At 37.7% G+C, this 15270-nt stretch overlaps 1 protein-coding gene across 1 annotated transcript in view; it reads left to right on the plus strand.

The window, feature by feature from the left end:
* Positions 1–15270, plus strand: part of SCFD2 (sec1 family domain containing 2) — a 187972-nt gene that overhangs the window by 31197 nt on the left and 141505 nt on the right. The gene's annotated exons all lie outside the window — the stretch shown is intronic.

The following is a 15270-nucleotide window of genomic DNA, read 5'->3' on the forward strand; positions in this document are numbered from 1 at the left end:
ATACTCATTAAAACATGGAAATTGATACATCAGGCATATAAAAACTTGAATTGCCTCTATATAGCAATATTTTTGTATTGTGTGTACTCTTAGGTCTACTTCTTGCTGAACTTTTCATCAAGAGAGAAAGGTCCTCATGGAGTAAGAGTCACAGACTTTTATCTATTACTCCAGAGTAAACTGCCCAGACATTGTAGAATTAGATATAACCAGCTCATCAATTCCTTACAACTATAACATGTAAGATATTGTATGGTCTTTACAAATACCTAGTGCATGCATTTAATAGATTATTAATCACAAATACTAGATTTCTGCAACAGTAATGTTGTAAGCTGTTTTAAAGAAATGGAAAAGGAGTAGCTCAGAAAAGGCTGTTACAAATTTGTCTGAAGGAGGGAAGGTTCAGTAAACAATAAAATCTTGTTTAAGTTTTTAATATGTTTGTGATTACTCACCATAATAAAGTTAAGAAGCCCCCACTATTTTTCTGTGACATACAATTTAAAAGCAATTAATATTAATGTTGAAATTCGTCTTCATTATAAATGTAATTGCTTCTTGTCTTCAAGAGGTAATGATCCATCTGTGACCTTTGATCCTTTGTGTGAATGAGTAGATTAGCCACCCTTTCCTCTGTGTCCCCTTCCTGTGGTATCCAGTGAAGGCTGCAGTAACCTAGTTTTTAATCACAGTGGCTGACACTTACTCAATGTCTTGCATACATGAGCCCAATACACTGCTGTATGGAAACATTAGGAGTTAATGGTGAAACAAATTCCTGATTTTTTTTGTTGTTGTTGAAATGTAGCAAAAAGTAATATTAACAGAATTTTGTTCTTCTGTGAATTGTATATTTATCTTGCACTAGCATCATAATCAGTTGTTAACTTTGTAGTTGAAATTGAAAGGGTGAAGTAAAGTTTGAGGTAGTCTTGTAAATGTTAAACAGTGATAAAATCAGAAACAAGGAGAGGGGAGCATTAGAGTCACCAAAGTAAACCATTTCTTACTGAGCAGAAATGCAGAAAACCTGAAACTCACACCCAGATGTCATATTGTGCAATGACACATATTTGTTAATGACTTCTTAAATGGACACGTATACAGCATTCACTGCTTGTTCACCATGCTGCAGAGCATCTTACTTTTTTGTAGGGAATCTGGAAATGGTGCTGTTTATCAATTGCTGCATTTGCTGGGAAGAAAAAAACCAGAGTGGCCTCTTCTGGTCCTGATTGCTGTGGTTTATTGAAATGCTCCTTCCACTGCAGCTGTGATATGAGGCAGCTCTGGCTGGAGAGAAGGGGAATGCTTTCACTGGGCTCTGTGCTTAGACTTGAGTTTTTTATGATTTTACCTCAGGTTCTGCCTATGTTACAAGATCTCGGTGGATTGCACATTGTTTTTCTCAACACTTACGGTATTTTCTGAGTTTTTTATGGCCATGATATTAAATGTCAGAAACTTTCAGCATGAAAGTTTCCTCTTACTCTCTTTACTAAGACCAGCTGTGTCAGATGGTAAGAGTATTTTCCTTAGTACTTCTTTTTTGCCTTTTTTTTTTTTCCTGGAAATGAGGAGTGAATTACATTTGAAAGCAAAGCTTTGAATTCCATTTGGTGTAGCTGAGCCCTCCTGCAGTGGCCACCTGCCTGAAAAACTGCATCACTTGTGACACTGGCAGCATGGGAGCCCTTTGCAGTGTTGGGAAACTCAATCACATCCTGTTTCTGTACTTTCAGTGAAAGGAAAAGAAATTCTATTGTTCTCTGAGCTTTGAAAGGCTGCTCATTGCTCTGAGGTGTTCATGTGCTTCCACTTTTCCCCTGCAAGGGATGTGCCTGATGCCCAGCTTTCCTCTTTCTCTGCCTTCTTGATGTGGCAGGAGCAATGACAGTTCTGGGAGGACACACAGCTCAAGCTTTTGCTTTCTGATATCTTCTGAATGTGTCTTCCTCCTCCTGAGAAGGAAGGAGAGTAGGAAAACTGTAGAAGGGGACACATGTCCTCTCCAGCACCTGCAAATGTCTGCAGGCCACTGGGAACTCCATATTTTTCCATTGAGTTCAGCAGGAAGAGAGGAGAAGAGATGTGATGAAGGAGAAAAAAGAGAAATAAAGGATACAATAATTATGGTTACGTTTTTTGAACTGGGTAGATTGGAGCTCTGCTTTCAGGTGTTCTTGATTTGCATATTCATTGTTTTAGTTGTATAAAGGGAGGTAGTAGTGGGGATGTCTGAAGTATTTGTTTGCATGTAAATAGGTGAAGCTGTCCTTTTCTAGATGTAATTTAAATAAAGAGGCATTAAAATATTTCATGTCAACCTATATACATACACACTTCAAAAAACCCAAAAGCCAGCAAACAACACTTTTTAAGAAATACATCAGCTCCATTTTTCCTCTGTGGTATTTGCATTTGTGTGTAATGTACCCAGATGAGGGCTGGTAAATACTTGCCAAATTCTGGTCAGATATCCTGTTGTGCAGGTGTAAACACATAGGTGTAAATTATTTCGACATAATAAAAATCCTCGCATTTAAAATGTATTTTATTTAAAGAATAAATATCATTTTGAAAAGCTCTTTGGAAGAAAAGAATGTCTTAATAGCTTTTGGGCAGGATTTATAGCATTGTGCTAAATTTAAGTGAAATTGTAAATACTGGAAGGGGATTACTTCTGCCCACGCCTTAGTAAGTGACTGTAACAAAGCGACTCTGGAGCAGCAGAGAGATTGCTGCTTTTTCCATTCCTGAATTTCCTGCTCCATTCTTCATTAGTCTGATGCATATCTTAATCATCCTCTGAGCATGGCCTGCCCTGCCTCTCTCCTTGAAAGCTTTACTATTAGCATAGTATTTGGCAGTGGTAAAACCTTTTCTACAAATGTTCTCCTGTGGCTTTAGCAGCACCCTTACCCTTCTGTTTGAAAAGAACACGGTAAACCTTGACTGAGGCTGAATTCCTTTATTGTGTCTTTTTACTGGCATGGAGACTGGTGAAAGTTGAAACACTGGCACAGTAACAGAAACAAAGTGCAGTGTACTGTTCCACAAGCCCTTGTTAGGGGGAGAAAAGTCATTTGGTTTCTTTCCATTTGAATTGTACAAATACAGTTTTAAAAATGAAGCTCACTATAAAATCAGCAAAGCCTTAGTCTTTGTGAAGTAAAAAAAGAGTGCTGTAACTTTTTCAAATGGGGTGGTTTGTATTGGCTGAATTGAACTTTTATTTGTTTGGGTAGAAATAGGAAGATGCTGACATTCTAGTATGACAATATGAAATAATATTTTGAGTTTATAGCAGTTGCTTAAAATGGAGAGGATCAATACAGTGGATCAATACTTTATCAAAAAACATAAAACATATAAAATGTGTATTATTTTCTTTTAAGTGAAGAGTTGCATTGGACTGCAACATGCAGTTTTAACATGCAGTGTTTAACATGCTATTTGTTCTTTATGAGACCAGTATAAAAATATTCAATGCCATAAATTTATGGAGTAATTTTTAAGGATAAAAGCTACCAGACAAGCTAATAAGGTAGGTAAGTACATATATATATATATATTTCTAGATAAAACAAGTCTGATCTCGGTTATCTAAAATCCACCCTGGGCAGCCATTAGGACAATTTTGTGATGGAGACAAGTAGTGAGACATCACCAGTCTGAGTCTGAAGTCCTTGCAAGGGAGTAGAAGGAAGGTCATCATTGCAGAGCTCAGTGTGGTCTGTGGGGTGTTTGAATCCATTCTGCAGTATATCTCTGTAAGTGGTAGATACCTGGATTGCAGCTGGGTTTGGAGACACTAAGGCCCCTCATTTTGCAGAGAAGACATCATATTGTAGACTGGTTCTTGGGATGCTTGTCATATTTCTCTGATGCCTGTTTACCTGGTTTCCAAATCCTTTGGGAGAGCAAGTAGCAGGATCAGTAAGGCAGCAGCCAAAGTTCTCCTCCAGGCAGCCTCATGAAGTGGGTGGATTCCTGTACAAACTCCACTGACACTGGCCTGGTTTATCCTGAGGGGTCCCAAATGTCTAATAATGGGTCTCACGCTGCCCCTTCAAGGGCTCCCTGATCTTCTCAGGGCATTTTTCCAAGGAAAAGGGGAATGCTGCTTTTCTCAGACCTGAATTCCTTCCATTGTACAGCCTGGATCCTGAACAGGCAGTTCTGAAGTTCAGTTAGTCTGCTCTTTGTCTCTTTAAAAGTAACAGGAGTCCTGCAATGTGGGACTTTCTAGCCATGTGTATTTTTTTTTTCCAGCCTATTGCAATAGTGAGATCCTGGTTTTTCCCTGTAGTGCAGCTAAAAACGTAGTCTTGACCTGAAGCAAATGTTCCCAACCTCAGTGATGGTCAGTATAGCAGATGTTTCCTTGCATCATTCACCCCGGAGGCAGGAAGGCTTTTTGCTTCTCAGTGTGCTAAATATTTTTGAAGACTTTGAAGTCAAGTTTCTGTAAAATTTGGAAATGTTCCTATTTGGGAGGCTTCTGTATAGGCCTTTGCATTTCCAGGGGAATGTACTTTGAGTATTGTGGGGATAGGCTTTCTCTGATAACTGTTGATGAAGATGGTTTCTGGACAGTATTTACCACATTGAGAACTGTAGAAAGACATTGATATTATGGCTGATTCACTTTACAGTATTACAACAGGCTGAAGTTCAGGGCTTCAACCCTTCTAAGGGTTCACCTAACTAACTAAATAGATCCCATCTTCTGATAGTCATCTGGCTTTGCCAGTTTAGGACAGAAATGTTCTGAGCTCCACATGTGCAGAGAGTATGCTGTTTTTCTTAAACAGCTAAACTTTCCACTTAATTTCCATAACTCACTAGATGTAACCGAAAAGATGAGGAATATTCATATTCCTACCAACAAAGTTCTCTGATTTTCAGGAGATGTGGCAATGCAGCTGAGATGGAGAGGCATGAGAAAAAGTTTGGTTTTCATCAGTAAGTGATACTGCATTAGCATGTAGTGTGGTTTAGGAGCATCACCAGCTGAGGAACCATCTTTGTGCTAGTCATTATACTTCTTTCAAGCTGGATATTGTGCCTGTTCATTTTCTTTTCACTCTCACCTGCTGATACTCAGAATAGCATCCTTGAGAGCTTAAAATAGTTACTCAAAAGAAAAAACGAGCACACCTCAAAATAACTGGAACTACATGAAGTGAGATGTCCATATGCATATTTTGCAACTTATCCAGCCTTTTTTTCCTGTCTAGCCCGTATAGGTTCCTGTAGTTGAAAGTATTATGTGATTTATGAGGAGCAAGTATTTATGCTGTCGGTGTGAATCCTGTGCAGGTTGAAGATTGAATTGAGTTCTTACTGGCCTTGGCAACAGCTGTTGGTGTGGAGGCAAATGTGTGGCAGAACCTTGGTGGTAAAGAAGAAGATAAGGCAGTGGTAGAAAGCTCATTTTGAGAGCATGGCTATTTATCCTTTCTTATCAAGTGCATTCCAGAGGAAGAATTACATGATATAAAGTTGATTGAGAAGGTCTGGCAGGAATGTTGCCCTTTTTGATAACTGCTTCCATCATAGCACAGAATGAGGGAAATGGGATATCAACAGGTAGGGATCAACCGTAGAATAATCTTGGGTTGGAAGGGATCTCTGAAGTTCATGTAGTCCAACCTCCTACCCAAATCAAGGACAGCTTAAGAGTTAGACTAGATACACTGCACCTTGTTCAGCTGGATTTTGAATATTAATATGGTGAGTTGAGCACTGGCCACTAAATTCCACAGCCTGTCTGGTTACTCCACACCGGTCTTAACAGTTTGGTCATTCACATGCTGCAGTGTGTGACCATGGCCTCTTGTCCTCTCGCTCTGCACCTCCAAGATGTCTGATTCAGTCTTCCCTGTAACCACTTATCACATCCATGAAGACAGTTACACCTGTTGCTGCTTTCATGTCTTGAGATTAAGCAAACACATCTCCCTTAGCCTTTCCCTGTGCATCATTTTCTCTAGCCTAAATCACTGTAGTGCCCCTTCTCTGAACACACTGTAGTGTGTCTTGTACTGTGGAGCCCAAAACTTCATATTTAAGATGCTGTCTCTCAAGTACTAAATAGAGATTTACAACCACTTCTCTCTGCCTGCCAGTTGCATTTGTTCTGATGCCCACCTAGTACATGATTCACTTTAATTGGTACAAGGGCATATGGCTGATTCATGTTCAATTGGACAGACACATTTAATCCTGGTCTTCAAAGGACCTAGGTCATGGATTCACTGTTAGACTATTCTATCAGTTTAATAGTGGAAGAACTTTCAACCAGCAGAGCAATACAGTGTATTTCATGAGGAAGAAGTAAAGTCTAAAATGAAAAAGGCAGCTGTAGGTAGCTTGTTCTTATCCAGCTCTGTCAATCTTGTAGCTGCTCAGCTGATTCAATCAATTATTCTTTTTGGGTTTTTTTTTTTCTTTTTTTAACAACTTACTAGTTTCTTTTGTTTGTCTCTTACCTTTCCTTGCTCCCCTCCCTCCTTTGCCTGCTGAATTGTTTTTCAGTAGGTTGTGTTTCCTTACAAAGAAGGGTAAACACCACTTCACATCTACCTGTTATTTGTTAACTGGTTTGTATTATCTTTAATGGCAGAGTATCAATATGACCCTCAAAGTACAGGATTTCTTTTTCTGGGAAATGTACACACTCAAATCCACCTGAGGTGAGAAAACAGTTAAAAATGGATGCTTGAACATCTGTGTCATTTATACATCCTGTCTGAAGGAAAAGTACCTTGGAGTACCAAATCCTCATCTAAATTGTAGAGATGAAAAGAAGGGTTTGGAATGTGCAATCCCACTGGCTTCTGCTACTGCAACAACAGACCCAGCTTCTGAGGATGAGTTTGGAAGGGGTCCTGGGAGTTAAGTCCTGCCCTATTCTTCAAGGAAGCATGCTATGGTTATAGAAGGAGACTGAGATAGATAATGTGATGTGCAGTTATAGCAAAAATAAATTTTAAGCAGAATAGGTAAGCAGAGATGTTTTAATCCAAAACTGCAACTACCCAGAAGAGTATTGAAATTTAAAAAAAAATTCTTGGGGAACATTCTGTAGCATCTCTCTTGCAAGAATTTTATTTGGAGGCAAAATTTCTCCCTCCATATTTTAGGAAAGTATTCCCTGCAGGTGATTGTAAATGGCTTTTAGCTGTTCTTGTTTAGCAGATCAAGTGTTCCTCAAATTTGAGTGTTGTGGGTTGTCTTGAGTTAGGGTTTTTTTGTTTGATTGTTTTATGACTACTTAATTATGGGTTGTGTGAATTTACCTTAAAAAAAGAAGTGTAGTGTTGGGAGTACTCATTCTTGATTTAAGTTTAAAGAAAAATTTCATCTCATTCTGAAGTACTAAATACCACGTTTTACCCTGAAGTCTTGTTGATTTTTTTTAACTTTATTTCTAATTCTGAGACTTCATATTCTTGCAAAACTAATTTAAGTTATTTTTCAAAGTATCAGTAAAGGTTTTTTTGTCTGAATTGTCTCTCATTGTTCTGTGAATAATGTACTGTGTGCTAAGTTCTTTCTTGTGGTATAAGATCAGTAATGGTTCAAGCCCTAATAAAACTGTGAAGCCGATCATGTTTGTGTCTCGTACCTCATCTACTTTGCACTTCACTGCTGTGAAACAGTTAGCAAATGGAAGTGAAACACAGAACCCTGTGCAGTGATGGGAAACAGAAAAATATGTTGGTAGTATGTTTTCTTTGATTAAATTGTGGTTGGCACATGGGTGCAGAACTATTTGGCAAACCTTTCTGTTACTTTTAAGAAGGGACTGGTGTGACATTAGTCTTTCTATGATCCTTGATTTTCTTGGATAAAGTTTTAATTTTTTCATTGTTTTTATGTCAACTTTTTTTTGGTAGAAAATAAACCAAAACACTGAAATATAAACATGGGGCCAAGTCTCCTTCTGTGTCTGGTTGTGATTAGAATTGAAGATAATTCTTAAAAATTTAAAAGTAAACACAAGCGTTGCCCTTGCAGAAGTTCTATGAATATGTAATCTCATTATTTGTATTATTTCCTAATGTCATACTGCAAAGCTTATATAAACTTCAATATGAAGTCTTTTTGTCTTAATAAAAGTATAAGGAAAAGCCTATGTTAATGTGTCTTTCTCTAGACAATTTCAGTAAATGTTCATGATAGTTGAGAGTAAACATTGATGTGCAGATAAACATTGATGTGCAGATAAACATTTGTGAAGTTTTGAAGCAAAGGTTTAATGAAAATCCATGTTGTTATTAATTTTTTTGTACTATTTAGATCAAGAGAAAATTATTTCGAGTGAAAGGCTTAAAAATTTAAATAGCATTTACTTGCACATGTGCTGGCAACTTGAATTGTTTTGAGGGATTTCACAACTAACTTTGCTTGTTCTTTTTCTGGAATCTGTCGTATTAGCAAGTCAGTTTCTTACATCTCTAAACAAACAATTTTATACCAAACAAAACAAATTGTCCAGAAAAGGTTGAAATGCTTCTTCCAGTTTTTGAGCACCTGTGAGTCAGTTCAGATAAAACTAGATCAAAAGTCCTTTTCTATAGAAATAAGCTGATTAAAAAGAAAAGAAATATCTATACACACACACACATAAATTTGTAAAGTATCAGTTATGAATGCTGATGCAACTTCCTGAAAAGAAGTAATTGTATTACCATCTTCTGTTCTCTGCTAAAATTTATTTAGTGAGGTTTTTTCAGATAAACACCAGACTTTTTTTTACTCACTAAGCGTTCTTTATTTTTTGCTGATATTGAGTTCTATTGTATCATCTCAGTCTTGAAAGTAAATATTTTGATTTTTGAATTTGAAGGGTTTTTTTTTTAAAAAAAAACCAACTACCACTATATAGTAGACTGTCCTTCTGTGATAATCAGGATGTGCTTAAAAATACAGGAGCAGGTCCTTTAAGCCTCTTTGTATCTGGGTGAAAAATAAAATACTTCAAGTTCAGAAAATGAAATCCACTGAAATTGCTGTTCTTTTATATCTGTGGGGAAGCAGCCTGGTTGAAAATAAGATAGAATTTGCTGTGATATCTTCATTTTGTAGGATGCATCAGCCACAAGGAAGACTTGATGAGTGTGGGTTGGAAGATGCTGGTTCTGGCATTCAGTGGGAACACATGGCACCTGCACTTTAGTGGAACACTGTTGTGGTATCAGCACTAAGTAATGTGCTTTGTGTGTCTGACAATCACAGAAAGGACTTTAGAATTTACTTATGTTAAAAAAAGGAGGGGGAGCAAACTTCGAGTGGCTGAAAGTGATGTCAAAGTGTCCAAAGTGACCAAAGTGTCACTGAGTGCCAAAGGATTTAGAGCAAAGATAAAATAGGTGCTGGTGTGCGTGCAGCATCTGTAGGTGTAAAACTGGAGGTAGAACATGGCAATTCAATACAACTGTGTGGGTTGCCCAACACTTTTTTCCCCCAAGTATAATTGTGTAAGCCTCTTCGTTGAGTCTCACAAAAGATGACTCGTTACACCGGAGACATGGTGAATTACATATGTACATGCTCATACATCATCATGTTTTCCATCCCTATTTAGTTGCTTACCACCCAAAATTATTGTTAGGATATTCTCAGCTGCAGAAGTCTTCCAGAAATCATAAGAGAAATAACAAGTTCTGTGAATAGTGTACCAAACAAGAACAATGACCTCCTTCTCTCTGGGGCAGTGTGCCAAGAACACAATGAAGTGCTTCAGTGTCTGAGAACATATGTCGTAGGGCTAAATGAGGACATGCACAAGCCACCTGACATTCCTTTGGGAACGTTTTTTTAAAGACAAACAAGTTGATTCATTTCTGTGAGAAGTTTAAAGTGTTCTGGATATGATTCCGCCAAATTTGTAGATTTCAAGTCCTTTTGCAGAAACTGTGGATTACTGTTTCCAGGGGTTCCTGGGTTTTAAAGGCTGGAGATTGTCTGTTTGGGAGTTGCCTAGTATTCTGTATTTATTAACTTGGTGGAAGTGGTAAAAACTAAGTAATAAAATCCAACCCCTATGCATATTTACTCAGAATTTTGAGGAGTATTTGGTAAACTCTGGTATGCTAGTATTAAATTACAAGTTTAATATTGATAACCCCTGGGAAGCTTAATTCTGGAAGACAAGATTTCACCTGCTTATTCATACAGTTAGTTTTTTTTAAAATTTGCTTAAATATTTGGGAGGGCAATCAGGAAGTACTGTAGACACTAGCTAGATATGATTGTTACTTTTCTGTGCACACTGATTTAACAATCAGAAGAGAGAAAACTGAATGGTAGAGTGCACAAAGAAGGAAACAATCATTTGAAGGGCCAGAACATTTAAAAACAAAGTTCTGAAGGACAGAAAAGAAAAAAAATTATCAACTCATGTTGAAACACCTAAACTGTATATTTTTCAAAGCCTTCAGGATGTATTTGAAAACATGAAACTGTAGACGTTCTAGGAGTCATAAATCATAACTAGGGTCATATTTAGACATCTGGATTTAGATGCTTAGAACCAAAAATCTTGATGATTGCTTTAGAGTGCTTTAGTTATATTTGTCCCACCTAATTGATTAGGTTTTATTTGTTTTAAGGCATGTAAAAGAATTTCAAAAGAATAGTCAACGGAACTCATATTTAAGTGTGGTTTCCATTTTGTAATAAGAGATTAAGGCCTATTAGGTGAGAAAGCTAAAACAGCAAGCACATGGCTTAGGCCATATATAATTGGGCTGTATAGGAACACTGTTAAACAAGGATTTAAAGATACCATACACATCTACTGATAGAGAATAAACTGCTTTTGGGCTAACTAACTCAATGCTACAGCTGATGGGACTGAAGCCAAGTCAGGTAAGATGTTCAAGCTACATGGCAAGTGCTAGCTGAGTAGTAAATAGAGTTCAGCTTTATTTGTTCTGGGTATGTGCCTCTATTCCAGAATTTGCTAAACATTAGCATAGTTGCCACCATTGTCTGTGGCTCCATGAAAGCCGCTGCAATATACACCTTCAGACGTGAGATGTGGCAGGCTCTGCCTCCCTTAGGGTCTTGAGATGTACTAAAAAGCCTATGACAGACAGGGCAGAGTGGCTGACCTCCAATGCCTGTGTTCTGCAAATGTTGTTAAGGTGGCAAGAGGAATGGGAGTCAGTAAGGGCTCATCACAGCTCTTCCTTGATGGCACAGTGCTGTGGGGGCAGGCAGCAGGAGCCTGCCCCTGCCTTGTGGCAGCGTACTTTGGGATGTATTTCAGGGACTGCTCAGACTCCAAAAAGGAGCTTATCCTGGCATTGCTCTAGTGGTGACTTGCTCTTTCTACTCATACCTGTGACTGTGGGGTTATCTGGGTACTGGTGTTTCTGCCACAAAAAAGGGAGAGGCCTACAAGTGACCATAAACCCCAGAACAGATGGGCTCACGTTCGCGGGAGATGAGTGTGTGCTGTTAGAAACAAGCCTGAGACATCTGTTTTCAGTCTGCTGTAAGGTTTAGAGCTCTTCAGGTCCAGAGCCTTATTCTGGAGAAGCCAGCCAAACAGCATCCCATACTGGCCTACTTTCCTTCTTTCCAAAGAACTAGGGATTAGTTGATGTTCTTCTTTTCTTTGTTAACAGTTTAAAGGCTGGATGACTTTTGAAGTAAGCTAAACAAAAGTTGTGATTGAATTATTTTCCTGGCGCTTGTTGTTAAAGATTGTTAGTGAAGCTTCCCATGAAGTACAAAAGAATTTTGAGCTAATAACAACATCTGGAAATTAGATTAACAAGGAGACATAAGGGGCAACATCTGCCCGGCTCAATTGCTCTGACTCAGTTTGTCAAATATCCAGCTCCCTTAGCAGCACAGTTGCCCAGTTGGCTTTGTGGAGTACAAGAGCTTTCTACATTCCTCTCAAGTATCCAGCATTGCTACTGGGAGAGATAGGTCTATGTTGCTTAGACTGTGGACAAGGAAAACAATTTATCTGGATTTCCTCAGCCCTCTACTGACTTGAAAAATCTCATCTGTGAGCATAAGCATGCCAAGATTGTTTCTTATTCTTCATTCTTTCAAGTGGAAAATGGACCTCAGCAAAAGGATTCCAGCCAGTGAAGCTCTTGCATAAAACTGAAAAAAGTTAAAAGCTGTGTGTATCTGGCGGTTCCCGAAGTCTTGGAAGAGCATCCACGGATTTACTCAGTTGGTCTCAAAATGTACTTTCCTCTTTACTTGTTTCCTTGTCCCTATGGAGATAATTAACTGTTATATGAAAAAAATAAGGCCTGGATGTTCGGAACAGTGCATTGATAATTCTGACCTTTGCTCTTTAAACACCTTGTTCAGCCATAAATTTTTATTGGATGCATAGGCATTTATGGATTCTGAATTTTAAAAAATTACTTCTACCAGTAAATCCATCTTGAAAAATAGTTATATTCTTGAAGCAATGCCTGCATTGCACTACATAGACTGCAGCTTTAATTTCAAATGGAAAAAAAGTCATACTGGTAAATTGTGTTTTAATATCTACAAATGTAGTTTGTCCAGTTGACTTTTTTGTTTAACTGCTAAGGTCTTTCTGCTCCACTCAGTCTACTTTTACTACTCAAACCCAGATTTTTGACAGACCTTTAATATCAGTTGCTGGTAATTTCTGCTGCAGTATGTCTGTGTTGAGTAATCTGCTGTGCCAGTAACAGAAATACTTCTTCCCTTCAGGCTAATTGTGCATGTCATCATTTGTACATGTATATGAACTGTGTATATTTGATATGGTAAAACATTGAAAATGTTGATATTCAGTGCTGCTGTTTTTGTATTTAGCAACATATTATTTATCCAATAATTATTAATAAAAACAAACCCAAAACCAAGTAGCACCTTTTGTAATTGAAAAGTAGGCAAAATTGTTCTGCAGTTCTTTTGGGATCTGCTCTAAATTCTTGAAAGTTGGAGGTGGAATTCAACCAATATTTTTACAAATTAACTATCATAGGAATAAAGGATTGAAGTAGGCCATTTGTATTGAATTATGCCTGTGAACATTTATACAACTGCTCATTAGACACTCATCAAACCTCACCTTAGAGCAAGTTACATTTGTTTGCCTCCACTCTTGCCTCCACTACTGGAAGACTGATTGATACAGTAATATTTCTTAATGTCTTAATGTGTAAATATATTCATGTATTATTTATCCCCACTGGTTGTATGAACTTTCATGTAAATATTTTTTATGTATTCAAAGAGACCTCATTTTTTTTCCAGCTGCTGCAGGGAGCCCATATAAGCCAGACATTTCTGTTTTGCTTTCCTAACTTTAGTTCTCTGTCATCCTAGTTGTTACAGTGACTCTGTGTGTGCATCACAGTTTTGAGTTAAACTTCCAGGAATGGGAGTGATTTGAGCTGCACAGAGCACACTCCTGAAGGGAGAGGCTTTGTATTGAGGCATTTCTATGGCCTCTACATATTGAGGCATTCTGTGGCCTCTGTTTTTACCACAACTGTATCACTTGAAAAGAATTGTACCTGCTCTTTTACAATGAAGAAGCCTAGACATTTTTTCCTTCTGTCATTTCCAGGTTTTAACTCCACATTTACAGCTCTTACCCTAGACTCAAAATGCATCATTTTTATACTGATAAATTTCATCCTACTTACATTTGTCCAATACTCAAAGCAATCCAGATCTGCTGGCTGCTCTTTCTCCATATTAACGATGTTCCACAAGCTTCTGACAGCACCTGTTTTGGCACCATTTGTTACTAAAATTTGTACTATAAATATGTACAAGCACACAGAAGAACACTCTTATTTTACCTTTTCTTTTTATATACTAGTACTTTTTGTTTGTGGATGTTTCTTAGGTACAATTCTTGTAATCCTAGTCTTTTCCCATTCAAATATGGTTATGGCACAATTAATGCTATGTTAAATCCATTTGCATTGTAATTCATTTGATAATTGTTTACATCTCAATTTGACATGATGTTCTTTGATAAATGTACTTTGCATTTTATCCCATTTTTAGGTGTGATGTAAGATTTTTTTTCCTAGGACATTTGTCCTGGAGCTTTTCACACTCTTGATATTAGCTAGATAAAGTAGCTGATTTCCTTGACACAAATGTTATATTTCTCTTTTCCTAGGCTAGTCTAGTCTCTGTTACATCTTACTTTTTATCTTCCATTTATCAGAGCCCTAAAACACAGAGTTGCTTCATCACACTGATGTTCAGTGTTTTTTGCATAGGACAGGTGCCTCATTAGTGAGATTGGTCACTAGCCTGTCATGTTTCTGCAATATCCAGTCTCATTCCCTGCATTATTATTTCATTCTGTTTCCCAAGATTATTTCTTTAGTGCACAAATATATTAATTGTGCCAAACTAGCCATTCACTGTTTTTTAGCTGAATGAGTTCTCACACATCATCAGTCTGTTTTTCTTACCTGCTCCCCATCCTCCTGTATTCTGTTAAGTTTTGGGTTTCACTGGGATACTTCCCAGTGACTACCTACTGATACTATCCTCTCTGTTATACTTGTGAAGAGGCTTGAGGCTTCAAAGTGTTGGGGTGATTTGTGTTGTTGTTATTGAAGTTTGTAGTTGTTTTTATTTGTGTGTGTGTGGGTTGGTTTTTGTTTTGTTTTAATATTGCTTTTAGTAGATGTCATTTTTTCAAGTCCTATATTGGGATTTAATGTAGTTGACTGAGCTTGGGACAAATATACCTGTTTCACACATTCTGCTTTATAACTGTTAATGGCAAAGGTTATTTCGTAGACAATAAGGAATTCCTGGCATTTGTTCAAAAAGGTTATCAGTACTTTTAAATCCTTAACAGTGGTTGGGGTCAAGATTTTCCTTTCCCCATCCAGGAATTTAAACATTATCGAGTGCTTTGTCAGTATAATTATTTCTCAGAGTCAGGCTTTGATGCCCACACAGACTTCTGACTATGAATAGATCTAGAGTTCAGAGAGGTGCATGAGTGTGATAGAGCAGGAAGAAGAGAGCAGGACAAGACACTTGCACTGAAGTCCTTTTGCTAGTAGTTGCCATGTTCTGCCTGTGAACTTTGAGATATGCTTTAAGAGAACAAAATGAAAGTTGAGACATGATGTGGTTGAAATAGATCTCCTCTCGATTTTTTAGGATCTATCTGCGACATTGCAATGAAACAATTTGAAGCAACAGAGGGACTTCAAAAATCCAAAGGGCTGGTAGGGCTGAAATTAGATTAGCAGTAGT

The sequence above is a fragment of the Haemorhous mexicanus genome, chromosome 4 (genome assembly GCF_027477595.1).
Source record: "Haemorhous mexicanus isolate bHaeMex1 chromosome 4, bHaeMex1.pri, whole genome shotgun sequence".
Classification (NCBI taxonomy): domain Eukaryota; kingdom Metazoa; phylum Chordata; class Aves; order Passeriformes; family Fringillidae; genus Haemorhous; species Haemorhous mexicanus.